The sequence below is a fragment of the Palaemon carinicauda genome, chromosome 1 (assembly GCF_036898095.1).
Source record: "Palaemon carinicauda isolate YSFRI2023 chromosome 1, ASM3689809v2, whole genome shotgun sequence".
Lineage (NCBI taxonomy): Eukaryota > Metazoa > Arthropoda > Malacostraca > Decapoda > Palaemonidae > Palaemon > Palaemon carinicauda.
This window is the reverse complement of record NC_090725.1, coordinates 277,621,505-277,644,141: the sequence shown is the minus strand read 5'-3', so window position 1 is coordinate 277,644,141 and position 22,637 is coordinate 277,621,505. Positions and strand designations below refer to the sequence as shown.

The 22,637-nt window shown below is 33.6% G+C and overlaps 1 protein-coding gene and 1 long non-coding RNA gene across 9 annotated transcripts in view; one reads left to right on the top strand and one right to left on the bottom strand.

The window, feature by feature from the left end:
* Positions 1 to 22,637, bottom strand: part of LOC137656887 (uncharacterized) — a 126,519-nt gene that overhangs the window by 55,730 nt on the left and 48,152 nt on the right. The window contains exon 1 of one of the 3 annotated variants that reach the window (XR_011047041.1): positions 16,113 to 16,127. The exons of 1 other annotated variant lie outside the window; for it this stretch is intronic. This is a non-coding gene — a long non-coding RNA (uncharacterized lncRNA). Of the gene's footprint in view, positions 1 to 4,955; positions 4,971 to 16,112; positions 16,128 to 22,637 lie in introns of those variants that run through there. One more of the 3 variants, XR_011047039.1, reaches the window with a different exon arrangement.
* Positions 5,645 to 22,637, top strand: part of LOC137656855 (uncharacterized) — a 63,332-nt gene continuing 46,339 nt past the window's right edge. For 3 of the 6 annotated variants that reach the window (XM_068391255.1, XM_068391247.1, XM_068391218.1), the window contains exon 1: positions 16,273 to 16,417. The gene's annotated coding sequence lies outside the window, so the exon portion shown is untranslated. Of the gene's footprint in view, positions 5,821 to 16,272; positions 16,426 to 22,637 lie in introns of those variants that run through there. The other 3 variants (XM_068391232.1, XM_068391241.1, XM_068391227.1) reach the window with 3 other exon arrangements.

Here is a 22,637-nt window from a genome sequence, read left to right as displayed (position 1 = left end):
TGAATGAATTACTACCAATTGTGTCACGTGGTGGCCCGGGATATTGGGTAAAACTCGCTGGTAAGAGACTGATGTCTCGCCAGGTAAATCCTCGGACAGCTGGTAGCGGTCAGGTTCCAATATCTTTTATGGGCTCTCGTGACATGGTTGGTTTCGACCTGGCCTTTCATTAGAAGGGGCTAGCGTTCGATCCCAGGTATGAGGTAGAAATTTATTTCTATTTGAACACGATGTTGTGTTGATATTAATCCATATTGACTCATTAAGGGTAATTTGAATGAATTACTACCAATTGTGTCACGTGGTGGCCCGGGATATTGGGTAAAACTCGCTGGTAAGAGACTGATGTCTCGCCAGGTAAATCCTCGGACAGCTGGTAGCGGTCAGGTTCCAATATCTTTTATGGGCTCTCGTGACATGGTTGGTTTCGACCTGGCCTTTCATTAGAAGGGGCTAGCGTTCGATCCCAGGTATGAGGTAGAAATTTATTTCTATATATATATATATATATATATATATATATATTTATAATCCTTTTAATGTTGTTACCGAAATGATGCAGAAATTTATTTTTATATTTTGCACGCTACTTTGTATGTATTTCTTTCACATGCACTCACATGTATAATTCGCTTAAATAAGCTACGACTTCTAGCATCTAGTTGGTCGAGAAGTTGGGTATGACTCGTACTAGGAAAATTTATGCTTGCGTATAATCTATCATTATTATAATAAAAAGTGAGACAAAACTTGTCGTGTTAGATCCGCCATAGTATAATGACATAGGTGGATATATGAAGAACAGAATTTGACAGTCTAACGTAGTTAAAAATTTAATCGATGAAGTCCAAAAACGCTAACGAGAGCTGTCCGCCCACCAAAAAAAAGTTCACCGAACTTCTTAAATCCAACCGTCTTTTCCCTATGTACAGTATTTTGTTAAAAACAACACAAGAACAAACACCAGCAAAAGCAAAATCTTCTAGTTTAATAGGCGAGGTGAGGACACGGATACCTTCTTATCTAGAAACGTGAGTGAGGGAACCAAGCAAAAATTTCCCAAAATTTTCCTTCTTCCAGATAGGCTACTTGACGTGGCGATGAACAGTTGCCCGATCTTGTAAGTTAAATTAACTTGAGTTTTCGGCATAAATAATGATTAAGAGCTAATAGTTATTCCATAGACAAAAAAGACCATGGCAGTGTTTTATGAATGACTTAAATGTAAGTATGAATCACAATAGGATCTTCATACATGATAATAGGAAAATATTTTACTTTAATTAATACCAGTTCCATTTTTTTTCTCTCATAATGTAAAAAGAGAGCTAGTGAAGAGTATTTATTATTACCATTATTATTATTATTATTATTATTATTATTATTATTATTATTATTATTATTATTATTATTATTAGCTAAGCTACAACCCTTGTTGGAAAAGCAGGATGTTATAAGCCCAAGGGGTCTAACAGGGATAAATAACCCGGTAAGGAAAGGAAATAAGGAAAAATAATAAACCACATGAGAAGTAATGAACAATTAATTAACAGACAGACCAAATTTGTTTCTCAAAAGTGAATTTGCAATAAAAAATCACAATTTAGCACTTCGTTTAGCACCACACACACACACACACACAAACACACGCGCGAAACTGGAAAAAACCGACAAGAGAATCCAGTACAGTGGATCTCAGACCGTAGGGGAAAATACCACTTCATCTATTTACCCTTAAATGCCTACATGATGTTGTATTGGGCCAATATTTGTTGCACATTAAATACTTAACAGTAAGAAAATTTCACATAACACCGATTTATCGATTGTGATCTTAAAAAAACAACAAAAAATAACGAGAATTTTAAATTTATTATATAAAAAAAGGGGATAGAAAGTCACTGACGTAATTTTGCGCTTTCTAAACTTTCAAAAATTCTGAGCAATATTTTAAGTCAGATGTGCAGAAAAGACATGCATACTTCACAAACGGGAGCGTTAATTTTCAGCATAACTGTTAACAAGAGAAAGACAATCTAGGGACTATGGTGTTTTAATCCCATTTCCTTAATAAAAACTGCCCATTTCTAACGCTTATGTGTCAAAGTTTCCTCCCGGGTATAACCCAAGACATCTGTTCATCTCTAACCCTCAGCTGAGTGTTATGTGAAAGCACAAAATTGTCCTCTCTATCAATTATTTCCCCAAATATGGTTTAACTTGTAGGTAGCCTTCCCTAGCACTGTTTAAAAGGTTTTAAGTGTCGCTCATGAGTTGCAGAGTTAAGGGATGGTGCCAATACCCTAACAGTACAATGCCCTAGAGACTGACCATATTACATATAGTCAACGTCCAAGACCCTCTCCACCCAAGCTAAAACCAGGGAGGGCCAGGTAATGGCTGCTGATGCCTCATTAGGTAGATCTATATGCGCTTTAAATCCCCCATCCATAGCTCACAAGGATGCCGAGGTTGTAGACACTATAAGAAACTATCGAGCTTGAACGGGTCTCCAACCCCACAATCCAGCAGATCACTAAGCAGGAACGTTTCCAATAGACCATCGCAACCCTTAAGAAATACTTCCACATAATAAGTCGAGGGTTACCACTAGTGTCACGTTTTATAGTCGACTGTACAGTTGGACACAGTAAGTCCTGGCGCACCTCCCTCTGAAGAAGTGCACCCAGCCACACCTTTACTGTGTGGCGTGTTCCTGTGTTTAGTCCCACCCACCACCTCTTCCTACACTATACAGTGTATGTATGGGTGTAACAGGGTGTAACTCTTCGGAGAGTGGCATACCAGTTTGACGTACAACAAAACTCAAATACACAACTAAAAGATCATCTTCAGACCTGAGCTCATCACTAGTAACCTATCCTAATAATTGTTATAATTTCTCAAGATATGTCGGATTATATTGATATGCTCATATATCCTTACTACTTTTCCTAAAACATTACTCCGAAATTAAAATAAAACCAATAGTATAAGACCAGGATGTGAAATGAAATGACAAAGCGTTGCCTGTATTACTACAGTTTCCCCCATACATAAAACCTCTCTTTATCAGCAAAGCCAACCTCTGCCTAATAATCTTTAATAGTAGAAATATGTTACGTAAAGCTGGATGGTCATAAAATATGACATGATTATAGAATAACAGTCATGTATTCACCCTGATTTCACATTAGCATGATTTTGTGTTACTAATATTATACCTGCACTTTCTTGAGGTGTCATTACAAATATTTTGTAATTCTCATATATATAGAATTATAAATGCACCCCACCATAATGAAATAAGGTAAATAATAGGAACAAATCAAAGAGCTATGATTATGTTTCTTTTTTAGGCTAAAGAGGCTCAGCGAATCAACATTTTTGAAATCTACACCAGTTAAGTAGATTTGGAAGAATACAGCAGTATTCAAGAATCTCTCTCATTAGTAAATGGAAAACCTACCCCTTAGAATAGAACGCCAAGAGGAAATTGATCTGAAAGTTACATAATCTAAGAGGCAAAGAGAATGAAGGAGATAAAGATGGCGACTCAAATTCCCATGCCACGTAGCTAGTGCAGTGTGCGCAGTAGACAAAAACTATAATAAAAAACAATTTCAGTTAGAAATATGAACTGGATTTCTGATGAGGCAAAAAGGCTTCGGATTCATATCTAAATAGCAACATATATGACAATCTTCTAAGAATTAGGATTAAAACATTTTGTTACAAGCTCAATATAGAGCTGAAATTATCAAAAGAAAAAAAAAAAAAAAAAAAAAAAAAAAAAAAAAAAAAAAAAAATATGCTTCGCAACTTGATTTGAGACACTGGAGAAGAGATAAAACTCTGCTTGGGCATCATAATCTCATCTTCAATAGAGAGGGAATCAAACATGATGTTTTTCTGATTCAATATAAAGTCTTTGGTGAAATGAGAACTCAAAGAAATCTATGGTTGAACACTTGGCATCTTCCTTTAGGGAAGGAGGCAAGTTCCAAACAGACACACAAGGGTTACAGATTTTTCTATGTCCAAAATGAATATGGAAACTGGCATAAAAAGATGTAAATACCAGAGGACGGTTAATAAAGAGAGGAAGAACATTTACAAGAAGTTGAATGATCGTCACTTGAAAAGATGTGGATGAGGCTGTTATACCATAACGTTGAAAGAACGTAGTTAAGACTGGTACCGCTAGCATTATATGAAGTAGTGGACTTTATTATTATTATTATTATTATTACTTGCTAAGCTACAACCCTAGTTGGCAAAGCAGGTTGCTACAAGCCCAAGGGCTCCAACAGGGAAAATAGCCCAGTGAGTGAGGGAAACAAGGAAAAATAAAATATTTTAAGAAGAGTAACAACATTAGAATAAATATATCCTATATAAACTATAAACAATTTAACAAAACAAGAAGAAGAGAAATAAGAATATAGTTAAAGTGCTATGATAAAGCATTGGATAATGATTGAGAAGGAAAATTTGGTAAATAAAAGTGCCTTATTTCACAAATTAAGTTAGATGTGTAAAGAAAATTTACAAAATAGTACTAAAATTATCCAAGAGAGACTGACATCGGGATTGTAAAAATGAAAATACTTACTAGGGAGAACATTGTAAGAGTCCCTGATATGTGTAAGAAAAGAAAATATCTGATGATTAATAAGCAGATACCAGCAAAATTACATGAGTTATTCAAGAAATCATTGGATATATAACATAGCAGTGCAAGGAATGTACAGATTTGGACTCACTGAATTTGATGTTACATGAATGCTATATGAAATTGTAGATTGAAAAGCTATCATGGGTATATTTTGTGCTCCTGTAAAAATCAATTTATCAAGTTGGCAAACTTGGTGAAACGAGATGATGCCTTGCACATTATCAGAATTTGGAAATCTAAAAAAGCAATGATAATCACAAAACAGCTTAAAAGTTACCATGGTCAACTGTAAAGCATTGTAAGCCAAACTCTAGAACACAGCTGTTGAGTTTTGAACAGACATTGGAAAGACACAGATAACAATGACTGACTAGGTACTTCACTGATAAGAATCAGGCCATAATAACTAATTCTTAGATTACAGGCGATAAGATAATGTTCTTAAAAGTGCTATATGAGAGAAAAAATGGAGTGGGCGGCATTTGCAACATCTTTAAAATAAAAACAACAATAATGGCTAAGATGGGAAATCATCTTTTTTTGATGTAACGGAAGATGCTAGTAAATGTGTTCCTCAAAACCCTCTTTTAGTAAGAAATCACCAATACCTCTTTTATCTCGTAAAAATGCCCCAATTCCCTCCCAGAGGTGATAAGAGAAGCTAGATAACTCATATCTCATGAACCACGGTTATCTCCTGATAACTGCTACAAAACAACGTTGCCGCTTTTTCATTCGATATAAAACATATCATTGAAATAAACCAAAATGAAATGAATAACTAAAGGAAATTTTTTAATTAAATCAAGTGTAAGATTTTACAAATCATACGAAAAAGTTGACAACATGGCGAGTGCCATCCGCCAAGGACTTTGGAAGAAAAGAAACCTCACTGCCATCTGTTGGGGAATCTGGAAACGTGTCAGCAGAGGCAAGGAGGCACCTCTGAACAAGGACATCCCGAATCTTCTCATAGTACTTCTGTTACGCTTCAGACGCGGCAGCATTTCTTTTCTTGCAGGATATCTCTCTGAATGTACTTTCGAAAATATGGATTTTCCAATACACACGTGATTAATACTTCCACGTTTTACACGAGGAGATTAAAACCGAACCGAATTCCAATTCCAAATATAGAGAAGGTAAGTTTTCACATCTAATGTTTTTTTTTATCATACACAGAAGCTAGAAAGGGTAACAACAAGACATTTATAATGGCTTGGTTTTGAGTTGACAATCTAAAGGTTATTCAATATTGAATTTTTTTATTTTACCAAACTCATAAGTTTTACATAAACTAATGGAAAATTTGTTCTCTACCCCATTTACATTCAAAGGAACAGTCACTAACTGATTGACTGGTTTAATGAGTTTATTCGAACAAGAATGAAGATAATGGTTGATAATCACTAATGATTATATTGAAATCTTCAATGGTCAGATAGTAAGAGTAGTGATAACCCAAATGTTATCAACATGCAAATAAATATGAGTTTTAAATAATTATTAGAGAAGAAACTTAGAAGCTTTGGTTATGGATATTTTTATCTCATAATTGGGGACCGAAGAGCCAAAGGGTGAGAGAGATGATGGGAGAAGATTAGCAGATGGGGCAAGAAATTTTGAGAGGATGACGTTTGACAAAGTAGCCACCCTAAGGCCCAATGCGGCTTAATCGTTTGAATGGGCTACAGGAGCAGAAGATAAAATAATATGGATTGATCCAAGGAAAACTTGCAATTGAAATAACACCAAACGAAGATATCGCATATCTATCTATCTATATATATATATATATATATATATATATATATATATATATATATATATATATATATATATATATATATATATATATATATATATATACATGATATGTATATAAGTATATATACACACGATACACATACACGCGCGCACACGCACACACACACACACACACACACACACACATATATATATATATATATATATATATATATATATATATATATATATATATATATATATATATATATATATAGTGTGTGTGTGTGTGTGTGTGTGCGCACGCGCGTGTATGTGTATTGTGTGTATATATACTTATATACATATCATGTATATATATATATATATATATATATATATATATATATATATATATATATATATATATTATGTATATATACACTATATACGTAAATATACAGTATTATACATACATATACATTTAATACATATATATATATGTATGAATCTACAGTATTATACACACACACACACACACATATATATATATATATATATATATATATATATATATAGAGAGAGAGAGAGAGAGAGAGAGAGAGAGAGAGAGAGAGAGAGAGAGAGAGAGAGAGAGAGAGAGAGATAAATCGGCAACTAAATAAAAAGACTAACACATAAACCTTTCAAGTATGAGCGTGCCTGTAAATGTGTGTATGAGTAGAACAATAGCGATTTTAACATATGTGCCTTTAATTGTATGTAATTTCCCAAACTCTCCTCAATTCATACAGCAAAGAAGAAAAAACAAAGAGATATAAAATTATACCAACTTGGAATAAATACAGGTACAAATTTTAACAGAGATTAAGAAGACCTATAAATATTAGTTAAGATTAAATAAATCTATGGCATAAATGCACAAGCTCATCCATATGGAAGCACATGTTTTCAAGTAAAATATTCATAATTGAGAGAGAGAGAGAGAGAGAGAGAGAGAGAGAGAGAGAGAGAGAGAGAGAGAGAGAGAGAGAGAGAGAGAGAGAGAGAGAGAGAGAGAGAGAATATTGGATCTTAAATAATTTCGAAAATTATAGAGCTTCAAAATCAATAACATTATTTAAACACCTGTGTAACTACAACGCCTTCCTCACTAGAGGGAAAAAGTTCAATCAAGAAAAAACAAAAATGTCTGCTGTTAATTTTTTTTTATAATATGCATTATGTTATACTACATCGGAGTCAGAGAATTTCATCCATCCAGCCATTCGAATATTACTATAATCGGAACAAATGACGATTTTAATGTTTTTTATTTTCGATTTTGGACTGTTATAGTCTCGACAGTTTCTAAAACAGTTGTCGAAATATAGGTGATTAACTAGGAATATGAAATGGGATCGTACGTTCCAAAGTGCCGCTTATACCCATGCATCCTCCAAATTGAAAAAAAAAAAAAAAAAAAAAAAAAAAAACAATAAACCGTGGCCTTCTGTGAAGTTGGATCAACTAAAGTTATTGCTCTATAACAAACCTCGTGCCAATTACTAGCCCACCTTTAATTGAGTAATTCGGCTCATATACATATATACATACATAAATATATTACTGTAGATTCATATATATATATATATATATATACATATATATATATATATATATATATATATATATACATATGTATATATTCATATGTATGTATATTACTATATATCCATATAGATCTACAGTATATGTTTGTAAGTATGTATATTACTGTACATCCATGTATATATACACATTTATATGTGAATATAAGTATGTATACACATACACACACACACACATATATATATATATATATATATATATATATATATATATATATATATATATATATATATATATATATATATACTGTATTTATTTATATATATATATATATGTATACACACACACACACACACACACACACACATATATATATATATATATATATATATATATATATATATATATATATATATATATATATATATATATATATATATATATATATATATATAAAGGCCATGTCTATTAAGCGGTATGTATAATCACAGCAATTACACAGACATATGCCGAAACCTGCGGGGATTCTTTGACTGAATATCCAGTGGAAGTGAGAAAATAGTGAAATTCGAAATATTTTCAAATTCTTATTCTCCTCCAAACTTTGATTTTGATAAAATGGCCCATTTCCTAGAGCTTCGATATCAAGAACATAAGAGTACTGTACTACGATGGTGGAATTAATTTTTCAGAGCGCTACTGTAGCGACCAGGACTGCAATCCCGCGGAAAAAAATAAATTAATCGTAATTATAATTAAGCCGTTAATGGGGCACTTAAATTTCTCAATCCTCTTTTTTTTTATTTAACCAGAGTTGAAATTTAATGAACTTGGTTTAGATTTTTATGCTAAAGTAGATTAGTCGAATTTATATCTGACGGGTTTTAAAAACGTTGACATTTTCTTTGTAATAATCGTCTGTTGAAAAAGTGCTTGGAGCTGCTATTAGTACTGAATGTTATCTAGCTGTAATAATTAATTATTATTATCGTCGATATCTTCGTTTCAATTCTGCCTCGCAAATGTATAAATTATCACTAGGAATGACGGTGAAACTTTGTGCTTCACAAAATCACATATCAAGCAACGCAAACCACACGGGGTCTTTTTTTAAAAGATGTTACGATATTACAGTCACCAGTACAGGCTACAGTCGACTCTCCCGCCTGAGGTCACGCTAATATGGAAGAGCGTGGATCGGAGTTTCGAGAATTAAAGAATCATGCAGGAAAGGTCATCAAGTCTTTGGGAACAGAGAGAGAGAGAGAGAGAGAGAGAGAGAGAGAGAGAGAGAGAGAGAGAGAGAGAGAGAGAGAGAGAGAGAGAGAGAGATAAAACACTCACTTTTGTCTGTAAATGTCAGTCGCCAGCAAGCATATAGTTGTTTTTTTATTTGTAATGGACCAAAGGACCTGTATTCACGTTACATTAATTACAGTTTACTTTTACTTTATTGTTATTGTATGTCGTGAGTAGGAAACCCTTTTTGTTAAGTGTGCAATTCTTGACTTAAAACTGTCAAAAAGCAACAGCGTTTGAATATCGGTTCAAGCGCATTGCATTATAAATGCAGTTGCTAGAAAGACTATTAATAAATAACGCAAAATTGGTCTGCTGTGATTTGCAGAGTGGAATTAGTTCTCATATTTTACCACTTATCTTTGTACGTAAAACTAATGAAAATCTCTACTAACTGACAAACAGTTCGCTTAGCAATAATGAAATCATTGCCTATTTACCATTTTGAATTTATTACACTTTCAAAAAATTTTCTACACAGCCAACATTGCTGCGTTTCCGATTATTTTTCAACTAATACTTTTTTATAAATTGGAACCAAGCATCACAAATAATAAATGCAGCATGAACAATACAACATAATTAAAAGTTTATTACAATTATCAAAATAAATATAATTTCATTACGCTATTTTTCACAATCAATGTTTAAACTGGAGCAAGAATACAAAAGCATAGCAATATCTGAAGGCGCTCTTTAAGATTTACCACAAATATCCTACGTATAGGCCTCTTGTCCCCAAAAAGGAAATGAAATTCCAAAGCGGTACAAAGTCAAATATTTGCTTAAAACAATACGAGCACAACTATAAAGGCACTGTACAACAGGAAGTGAAGAATGGGTAAAATATAATTTATTTCAGTCCTTTCCGCTTTAGCCTTCAATGAAGACAGTCGAAAGGTAATTACCTACATGAAAAATACTTTAAAATACAAGATAAAATATCCTTTCTATATATATATATATATATATATATATATATATATATATATATATATATATATATATATACATACATACATATATATTCATATATATGTGTATATATACATACAAATATGTATATATATACATATATATATATATATATATATATATATATATATATATATATATATATATATATATATATATATATATATATATATATATATATATATATATAAGATAACCGTAACAATGCTGTTGCAGCATTCACTCTACTGTACAACGCACTAGCCACTCGGGCACGGTAATGTACCAACCTTGTGTCATACGATCGTACATAGTTCATTTTGTGCTTGTATCTTCGCTCTCCCCTCGCACTAAAAAGAACCTGAAAAATCATGTCTGCTTTTCTCCTCTGTAACAGTGTCGATTTTTGAACATGAAAATTCTTGTTGCTTAGAGATTTTGTATATAAAGGAGAGTGTTCTACAATAAACTCACTCAGTTGCTTTCATCCTGTCTTTGAGCCACAACCTTCTCTCACCACGTCACTTTGGTGACCCCGGAGTGACTTGCTCCTCCCGCCTCCCCCCCCCCCCACCCCTGCCTCTCACCGTTACTAGGACGCCGTCAACGCATACCTTCTGCAGCAGTACTCGCCGTCGCCAGCCGCCCGTATAGCAAGGCTTTTTCAGCTCTCGTAACAACCGTTGGGGGACCAAATGGCTTCGCTCACCGTCGGGAAAATGACCAGTATCACTCGCCTGCAACCTGCCACAGACGGCTCTCCTCGTGAGGTGAACCTACTTCATGCCTTTGGGGTAAGCCGTTTACCCAAACCTGTACGCACTGCCATACCCGATGTCGATAGTTTACCTATAAAGGACTTGATGACCAAAGACGACACCCTTATGTACAGCCACTTCAAAACCTCCACCTATTCAACTTCAACAGAAGCTGACGTGAATGCCGTAGGACACACACGCCTATGAATGCCGTAGGACACACACGCCTATGAATGCCGTAGGACACACACGCCTATGAATACCGTAGGCCTGTGAATGCCGTAGGACACACACTCCTATGAATGCCGTATGCCTATGAATGCCGTAGGACACACACGCCTATGAATGCCGTAGGACACACACGCCTATGAATGCTGTAGGACACACACGCCTATGAATGCCGTAGGACACACACGCCTATGAATGCCGTAGGACACACACGCCTACCCCGTGACGAGCCGGAGCGGCAACAAAGCCACCCATCATCCACCACTCGCTCGCGCCGCAACCAACGACTTCTACAACCACTGACTGCCGCTAATCGGCGCAGTTTTTGCTACTACCACTCCAGATTCAGGGCGTCCTATTTAACATGTTCAGTATGTCATTTTTAGGGGGGAGCCATGTACCAACCTTGTGTCACACGATCGTACATAGTTCATTTTGTGCTTGTATCTTCGCTCTTCCCTCGCACTAAAAAGAACCTGAAAAATCATGTCTGCTTTTCTCCTCTGTAACAGTGTCGATTTTTGAACATGAAAATTCTTGTTGCTTTGAGATTTTGTATATAAAGGAGAGTGTTCTACAATAAACTCACTCAGTTGCTTTCATCCTGTCTTTGAGTCACAACCTTCTCTCGGCTCGTCACAGTAATATACAATGCTAAAGTGACACTTTATTCTAAAGTACACGAAAATGCAAAAGTAAAAATTTATCACAACAAGTGGAGTTTGTCAATTTCATTATGGATTTTCTTTTCCTCTAAATCAAGGTTCAACTAACTGAATAAAGTATATTTTCCCAATTTCCCGACTGCAATATTAGTTTATTGCCAGGTCATTACCGTCTAAGTGGCGTAAATTCTTGGGTTGAACTATTGCCCCCGAACAGAGTTATTTAAAAAAAAAAAAAAAAGGAAAAAAAAAAAAACGAATAAAGCCTTTGAGTGAAATGTTAATAGGGGAGTCAATGATATGAGGCATAAGAAAAGAATGTTGATTTTTAGTGGATCGATGAAAATGCCATATGAAGTGAGAAAAAAAAAGGGTCCGGAAGTAAGAAAAAGAGAAGTATGGCACGGCACACACTGTAGAAGTGTAGATGAAGCGTCAACGCATTTGAAAAAAAACAGTTCAGTACGCAGTCATTTTGAATTCAACGAAACCTACAAGATATATATATATATATATATATATATATATATATATATATATATATATATATATATATATATATATATATATATATATATATATTGCAAGTGTATATTCAATATTTGTATATGTATACATATAAATATATATAAATATATATATATATATATATATATATATATATATATATATATATATATATATATAAGTGTATGTGTAAATATATGTGCATATGGCTGTGAGAAGGTTATATCTTTCTATACATATACACACACCCATATATATATATATATATATATATATATATATATATATATATATATATATATATATATATATATATATACAGTATGTATATATATATATATGTGTGTCTATGTATGTGGGTATACATTTATAGACATACATACCTAAAACATATATATATATATATATACATACATATATATGTATATAAATACATACATATATATGTATATAAATACATACATATATATATATACATATACATATATATATATATATATATATATATATATATATATATATATATATATATATATATATATATATATATAAGTTTGTGTAAGTTTGTTTCTCTGTGAGTTTACCCTTTAATATATCACTAGTTGTCTTGACTACACTGTACGTTTGTTGTTGCAGCCAAAGGTAGCACAAAGGTGTAGCAAACTAACAATAAACAACAGAGTGTCCTTGATAAGTTCCCGTGGCAAGATGGCTGTCGTCTACGCGTATAGTGCTTGGTTCATGGTAGGATATCTATGATTTATGACTATATTATTATTATTATTACTATTATTATCATTATTATTATTATTATAACTTGCTAAGCTACAACCTTATTTGGAAAAGCAGGATGCTATAAGCCAAGGGGCTTCAACAAGGAAAATATCCCAGGGAGAAAGGAAATAATGAAAAACAAAATATCTTAAGAACGGTAACATTAATACAAATATTCACTATATAAACTATAAAAACTTTTAACAAACAAGAAGATAAATAAGATAGAATAATGTGCCGGAGTGTACCCGCAAGCCAGAGAACTCTAACTCAAGACAGTGGAAGGCCATGGAACAGAGTTTGAGGTATACAGGCCTAGGTGCAACTGAAGGGAAGGGCCTAGTTGGGCTACGAGCCTACGAAGTTGGTGTTAAAAAGAGGGACAGAAAAATGTGCGCAGTAATAGCTGGCAGCACTATTTTGGTTCATCTCTAAAATCTTTCCATTCATCTCCTGCCATTTGCCGGACTATCTTATTTTACTTTTTTATCTTGTTATCTAATCATATGAGTTCCACGAGACGAGAGCCCTTGTTCGGTCTCTCTAAAGAGAACAGATGATATCGGAAACAAATTTCAGGAATGATAAAAGAAGTAAATTCTTATCTTGGTTGCGTTCTCTCCCGTAGCGTATTGTTTTTATAAGCACTTGGCTGCACAAAGCGACAGATAAGTCTATACAATGAACTAAGAAAACTCATGACGAAATCAGACAGATTCGGAAATTATAATGAACAAAACATAAATCAGGGAAAATGTGTTGCAATAAGAGCCAGATGTATTAAAAAATTAATTTATTTGTCAGGAGCATGAGATTATTCCACTTGCAATTGCCAGCTTAAATTGAAAAGTTGTATTAATTGTATCTAGTTTCTAATACTTTTTATACTTATTACTTTATTAGTATCCTTTGGTAAAGTGCTTTATATAGTTCACAAAATAAAGGGTAATTAATCTCCACTCATGGTATGTTTGTATACATCTTGAATGAAGTTTTCTTTTGATTTTGAACACGAAATCACCTAAGACTTTCTGATGTGAAAGATAGGACGTCCTTTGTTACATTTAATACTTATTGAACTAATCTTGAAACTTTTCGCCCAAAAAACATTCGACCTAAATAAAAGTATCTATTTTACTCAAGTTTTACTTTCATTCTCCTGCAATAATAATAATAATAATAATAATAATAATAATAATAATAATAATAATAATAATAATAATAAAAACATTCACTGTAGCCTAGCGATTTTCCGTTGATTTACCTTACACGATGAAGTTACTTTAACCTAATTTAATTCTGCAAACGAGTTACTCTCTTGACATTTATGTTTTCCCGATAATGTATTTGATTCCTATATCTAACTACAATTCAGTCATTGATTAAGTTTCCGGTTATATTGAAGTATTTTCCAGCGTGGTAGAAAAAAAACCAAATCGCACGCCGTTTAGTGACACATCGAGGTGGCAGATTTCTCTGTAGAAGACAGGAAGGTTGTTAAAAAGTCTTTTGTGAAACCCATAAGATTTGGTACTTCAAGGATTATTATCGTAGAAGATGAATCACGTAAAAAAATAATCTGCATTGTATACTGATTTCAAAATAATTTATGCAATTGCAGTATGTTCTGTGGAAATAGGTCTGAGGGTACTTTTGAAAAATTGCTAATTACAGTAGATGGTTGCTTGATGTTTTCTATAAAGACCAATATTTATTTCCTCGCTGATAATGAAACGGAGATTAAAAGAAAAAAAAACATCTAACTAGACTATAATGTATCATGATAAAACATGGAAACCTCCCTACATCACTATCAATTATTCGGATTACAGGTAGTAGGTTGGCCAGGGCACAAGCCACCCGTTGAGATAATACCGCTAGAGAGTTATGGGGTCCTTTGACTGGCCAGACAGCACTACATTGGATCCTTCTCTTTGGTTACGGCTCATTTTCCTGTTGCCTACACATGCACCGAATAGTCTGGCCTATTCTTTACAGATTCTCCTCTGTCCTCATACACCTGACAACACTACCAACAATTCTTCTTCACCCAAGGAGTTCACTACTGCACTGTAATTGTTCAGTGGCTACTTTCCTCTTGGTGAGGGTAGAAGAGACTCTTTAGTTATGGTAAGCAGCCCTTCTAGAAGAAGGACACTCCAAAATTAAACCATTGCTCTCTAGTTTTGGGTAGTGCATAGCCTCTGTACCATGGTCTTCCACTGTCTTGGGTTAGAGTTCTCTTGCTTGAGGGTACACTCAGGCACACTATTTTATCTAATTTCTCTTGTTTTGTTTTGTTGAAGTTTTTATAGCTTATATAGGAAATTTTTTTAATGTTGTTACTGTTCCTAAAACTTTTTTTTTCCTTGTTTCCTTTCCTCACTGGGCTATTTTCCCTGTTGGGTGGGGCCCCTGGGCTTATAGCATCCTGCTTTTCAAACAAGGGTTGTAGCTTAGCAACTAATAATAATAATAATAATAATAATAATAATTAAGTAGCGTTGAAAGTAACAGAGGAAAGCAATATTGTATACTGCAATAATGAGCCTTCTACGTCATTGTCAGATACCTGTAGATAAGAGAAAAAATTGGTTGCCTTGTGGTTCTCGTGAATCGTTTTGGGACTCAATAGCAAATGGTGGTTGGCTTTGAGTTTGAAGGATATCCTGTACTGATAGCGTTTCTCATATCCGTCCTGTACAAAGATATCTGCGTTGTGGCACTTACTGTATGTCACAATTTGTTATTTTGGATCACGCGCTCTGAGGAGACAAACACGCATCTACACCAACTTGGGATGAATCCTACGAAAAAATCTTCAATAGCTTCGTCAGTAATCTTAAGGCGTTAGTCCCAGCTACTCATTTTGGGAAATGATTTCCCTTGGAAGGAAAGTGGCGACTTCAGAACCTATAAGATTTAGATGCTTACCGAACACCCGAGATGGAAAGGTAAGTAAGTCTCTGATAATGCTTCAGATAAGACCGTGCCAGTACGCTGATAACGTTCTGTTACGAGTACCACAACATGAAGCGCGTGACGTACGCACAAACGAACGCCGCTAGCTCCACTCCCCAATCCACAGATCCCGAGTGCTTCGCCTTCACTGCTTCCACTCAGTGTTCGACTGGCGGTCCTCCCAAGATATCACGAGTGTCGTAACTTTCTCGTTTCGCTCGGAAATGGACTTTCAGTATTTTGTGAAGCGATATATTGCCGAGTTGAACTGAGGAAAGGTAATCATGTGCGACATCAAAGGATATTTTTATATTGATCCTTGTGCAATAGAGACTACTGTGAATGTTAGTGTGATTTTTTTTATTACACTGAAAGCATTCAGTGGAAAAAAAAAAAACTTTTTGATAAGTTAACAAATCTCGTAACACAATACAAAAAACGAAAAAAAAATTAATAGTTACTATTTTTTTTCCTATTCATTTGTGACTAAAAGCAATAATTCTCTCTCTCTCTCTCTCTCTCTCTCTCTCTCTCTCTCTCTCTCTCTCTCTCTCTCTCTCTCATCGGAGACCATTATGTATGCAAATATACGGTCAGCAACCAAACACATGTTTGCACAAACACTTGATAATCTGTGAAAACGAATGAATAAATAAGTAAAACAAAATGGAAAAAAAACGGACATTGATGACGTTAAGTGTTAAAAAACTAAAAATTAATGTAATCTACCAAACTGATATCATTATATAACATTACGATGACCTATTAAAGTTAGTGCAAGTGTTCCATGACACAAGCAGACTGACAATTAGACAGCTGACTGACAGACAGGTAATATGGCAGAAAAGCAATTTAACATACGTATCAAAATAAGATCCGAGGAAGGCTTAAAATGCTACAGCAAATATAATTAGAAGAATAACAGATTTATAGTAAATAGTGATTTATATTTACAAAAAAAAAGAAAAAAAAAACGAATGAAAAAACACCTTCGCTAAAACAAGATTTTCATTACGTATTTTTCATAGGAAATAATATGAAAGTTTGAGCTAAATTCAGAAGTTATTTTACTGAGTATTATATCTGTATAACAATGAATGTTAATGCTCTGGTTTTCTTTATATTACCATACTTAAATATAGAGCGATGTATGTGAGTATATTGTCCATGCAGTACATTCATATCCGGTCAACGAGACGGATAATGCTCTGTCTAGTCTAGACTAGTTAATCAAAACCCCGTAGAGTTTTATGCGAATTGATACGTTTTTCACCGTAGTCTAGATTTGAAACAGATTATATGTCATAAATAAGTTGACTTTTTGTTTTACATGATATCTCTATCTTTATTTATCTTACGTGTTTAAGCCCAACTCTATTTGTACTCTTTATCTTCATTGCATTCTATAAATCTGACATTAATAACAGTGTGTTGCCAGTTTTCGTTAACTGGCGAGACAGAAAAATCTCAGTCGTGAGATAAATGGAGTTGGCCAGGGCACCACTAGCCACCCGTTAAGATATTATTATTATTATTATTATTATTATTATTATTATTATTATTATTATTATTATCATAAGCTACAAGCCTAGTTGGAAAAGCAAGATGCTAAAAGCCCAAGGAGTCCAACAGGGAAAAATAGCCCGGTGAGGAAAGGAAATAAGAAAATAAATAAACGATATAATAAGAAATGCACAATTAAAATAAAATATGTTTAAAACAATAACATAATTAAAGCAGATATTACATAAATAAACCATAAAAAGACTTATGTCAGCCTGTTCAACATAAAACCATTTGCTGCAAGTTTGAACTTTCGAATTTCTACTGATTCAACTACCTGATTAGGAAGATCATAACTAGAGAGTTATTGGGTCCTTTGATTGGCCGGACAGTACTACATTGGATCCCTATCTCTGGTTACGGCTCATTTTGTCTTTGCCTTCACATACACGATTAGTCTGGCCTATTCTTTCCACATTCTCCTGTCCTCATACACCTGACAACACTGAGATTACCAAGTAATTTTTCTTCGCTCAAGGGGTAACAACTGCACTGTAATTGTTCAGTGGCTACTTTCCTCTTGGTAAGGGTAGACGAGACTTTTTAGCTATGGTAAGCAGCTTCTGTAGGAGGACACTCCAAAATCAAACCATTGGGTAGTGCCGTAGCCTCTGTACCATGGTCTTCCACTGCCTTGGATTAGAGTTCTCTTGCTTGAGGGTACACTCGGGCACACTGTTCGATCTTATTTCTCTCGTGTTTTTTTTTTATTTTTTTTTTGGAAGTTTATATAACTTATATATATGAAAAATCTGATTTAATATTGTTACTGTTCTTAGTATATTTTATTTTATTGGTTTATCACTCATCTTTTAGTTTTTTTTATTTCCTTGTTTCGTTTCCTCACTGGGCTATTTTTTTTCTGTTGGAGTCCTTGGGCTTATAGCATCCTGCTTTTCCAATTAGATTATAACTTAGCTTTAATAATAATAATAATAATAATAATAATATCATCTACTAAAGATCTATCATTTGCTAAATGGATTAAATATGTATATATATATATATATATATATATATATATATATATATATATATATATATATATATATATATATATATATATATCTATATGTACATATATATTGTATATATATACATATATATATATATATATATATATATATATATATATATATATATATATATATATATATATATATATATATATATATATATATATATATATATGTTGCATTTACATGTAACAATTAAAACAATTTAAAGAAATTGCCCAAATGACAAGACATGAACAATTACGTAAGCGATTATCTCAATCCTAACGGTCATGCAATTTCTGCATTTAAGCTGCCTAGGGTGAACTTGACTCTCACTTAAGCGGGAACGATATAAAGATGATATCAGCGGATGCCAAAAAAAAAAAAAAAAAAAAAAAAAAAACAATGAAATTATGTAATGAGGAGACACTGCAAAGGCCTAAAATGCACAATGGGAAGGGGATTAAGAACGCTAGGCCTACTAACTGTGGAAGATGTGATGTCAATATGGAAACTATACCGCCAATTTTCTTTAAAATACTTTCATGTTGGTTTGTTGCCTTTAATATCGACTTTGATTAAGTATATTATCTGCACCAGGCTATTACTAATATAATCTATTGGTATCAAAAGCATACCACATGTATGAAGCCACTCATTTAACGTTATGAAAAGGTCACCAAATGTATCATTTCAGCGTCAATAAAATCTTTCCATAATGTTTTCGTTTAATCTTACTATAAAAAATAATAGATAAATAAAAATTCCTTGTCTGCGATAAGAAACAAATGATAATATATTACAACCAATACCTGTAAAACCAGAGGCCATAGTGGAAAATAACACACATACACGTACCACATACAACGGGGAGGAACTGATAATACCATATCTCCATTGATAAAATGTGCGAGATAAATGGTTGATAACTTGATTAAATCAATGATAGAAAGCTATGTGCGATCACAAGGCTGGAACTTTGACATACTGCAAAGGATTCTTAATTGTTTTATATATATATATATATATATATATATATATATATATATATATATATATATATATATATATACATATATATATATATATATATATATATATATATATATATATATACACTGTATATATATATATATATATATATATATATATATATATATATATATATATATATATATATATATATATATATATATATATATATATATAAACGACAAAATTAATGCAAAGTAAAGAAAAAATAGAAATATTGTTTGTAAAGTATATGTGATGTAAGAAGTGCAAGACATGTAAGCAATGTAGAGATGACAAACGGAAGACGCGGTAAGAAAGTTGGAATAGATGAAAAGATAAATGACAAAAATAAAGTTTTAATCACTGAAAATGATGACGGGAGAAAACATCACTTAATGAGATTGTCTCGTCTTAATTATACTGTATCGTGTTTATTAGATTATCCCGGGAGATGGGGGAGTAAAGTGATTGCTGGGGGAGGGGGGGGGATGATGAGGAGGAGGAGGAGGTGTTGGAGTGGAAAGGCTTTAACAATCTGAGCACGAAACTGCATGCAAAGTAGAGATAGGCGATGGAGTGAATAGAAGAACTGATAAACAACTCGTGAAGTTGTAAATAAGGCCGAAGGAATTTTCCGCTTACATGATATCCAGAATCTAAAGGATGCTTGGGGCAGGGAATATTATTTTGGGTATTCTTTGGAGCTATTGCTCATTTTGATAAAAACTCCATACACGCAGATATATATATATATATATATATATATATATATATATATATATATATATATATATATATATATATATATGATATATATGTGTGTGTATGTGTCTGTATGTGTGTGTGTGTGTGTGTGAGGCATCGGTTAGATTTCGCCAGTCGTTTCTATCTTGAGCTTTTAATTCAATACTTCTCCATTCATCATCTCCTAATTCACGCTTCGTAGTCCTCAGCCATGTAGGCCTGGGGCTTCCAACTCTTCTAACGCCTGTGGAGCCCAGTTAAACGTTTGGTGAACTGGGGAGTGCGAAGAGCATGCCCAAGTCATCTCCATCTACCCCTCACCATGATCTCGTCCACATATGGCACTCGAGTTCTCTTATAGTTTCATTTCTAATCCTGTCCTGCCATTTAACTCCTAATATTCTTCTGATGTCTTTGTTCTAAATCTACTTAATCTGTTGGAGATTGTTTTATTGTTATACAATGACGCATGTCCATAAGATAACACCGATCTCACTAATTTTTAAATGCAACTTTCAGCGATTTGATTTCAAAATTTTACTTAACCTAGCCATTATCTAGTTTTCATTCTTTCAATCTTTCACTTAAATCTAATTCTAAAGGCCCTTTATTGGAGATCATAATATCTAAACACTTAAATGATTCTACCTTATTAATCCTTTCTCCTTCCAATGATATTTCATCTTCCATTGCATACTCCATTCTCATCATCTCTGTCTCTCTTCTTTTTATCTTCTGCCCAACCTAGTGTGATATTTCATACATTCTGGCAAGAAAGCATTGCAAATCTTGTGGTGTTCTGCTAATAAGGACAGCATCATCAGCATACTATAGGTCAGCTAATTTCCTAATACCAATACAGTCCAATCCTTTTCCACCATCTCCGGCCTGTTCTACGGATTATAAAATCCATGAAGAAGATAAACAGCATTGGTGACAACACATTCCCTTGAAGTACTCTGCTGTTAACTTGAAATTCATTTGATAGGATTCCAATAACATTAACTTTGCATTTGCCATGTTCACGAACAGACAATCAAATTCACATATCTAAGATGAATTCCACAAGAACAACAACATGAACAACAACGAAAAATGCAGCCGTTTTTAATCCACCGCAATTCATGTCTGGGGTTTAGCCAGTTTTCATCACCATGCTGGGAAGTGCGGATTGGTGACGGTGGAAGATTTTCGTCTGATCGCTCATAACAAAACAATCTAGAAGAACTGGTTCTGACTAGTACAACTTTACAGATTATGGCGATACGCACGTTAAGGTATCTCCATATATTCATAACACCAAAGACATGCTTTGAATGAAATTTGTTGATGTTTATCTAACTTTTTGAAATCATATATGTGGCAAATTAAATACTTTAGAGAAAGTATCACATACAGACAGAATAGTAAGAAATGATAGTTCCTCATTTAAATGTCTTCATCTTTAGAATTACTGAACACAGAAAACCAGCATTTGTATCACATTTCATCAGTCATTTCAGTATATGTTATCTCCATCGAGATAGGCTTAGTCTGCAATCTATCTTTTACGAGTGCTATAAGTTTACTTCCCAGATTATCAAAAATACTGTTAACTCCAATGATAGAAAAGAAACTCTAATTTCCAAGACTCCGTTGTAGTTGAGCCTACAAAAACAATCAAATTTGTGCATCTGACACCATTAAAAGGTGTCAGCTTAACTAAGTAAGACAGTTGGACTACGAACCAAAATCAGATTTCGAAGATAGAATATACAATAAAGTGTCTCGATCTTAATAATTCAGGCATCATATATGCAGAAAATTCACTTACACACACACACACACAAAATCCTTTAGCGTAATCTCTAATGTATGAAAAAGATAACTCTGCTTGGTGATCTGTTGGACTGGGGTTCGAGTCCCGCTTAAGCTCGATAGTTTCTTGTAGTGTCTATAACCTTACCATCCAAGTGAGCTAGGGATGGGGCGTTTGAGGGAGCCTAAAGGTCTACCTGCTGAGTAATCAGCAGCCATTGCCTGGCCCTCCTTGGTCCTAGCTTGGGTGGAGAGAGGTCTTGGCTGCTGACGATATGTATTTATGGTCAGTCTCTAAATCTTTGCCCAGCTAAGGCATCGTGATTGTCCTATGCCTCTACCATTCACGAGCGACTTTTAAACCTTGAAATCGAATGAATTT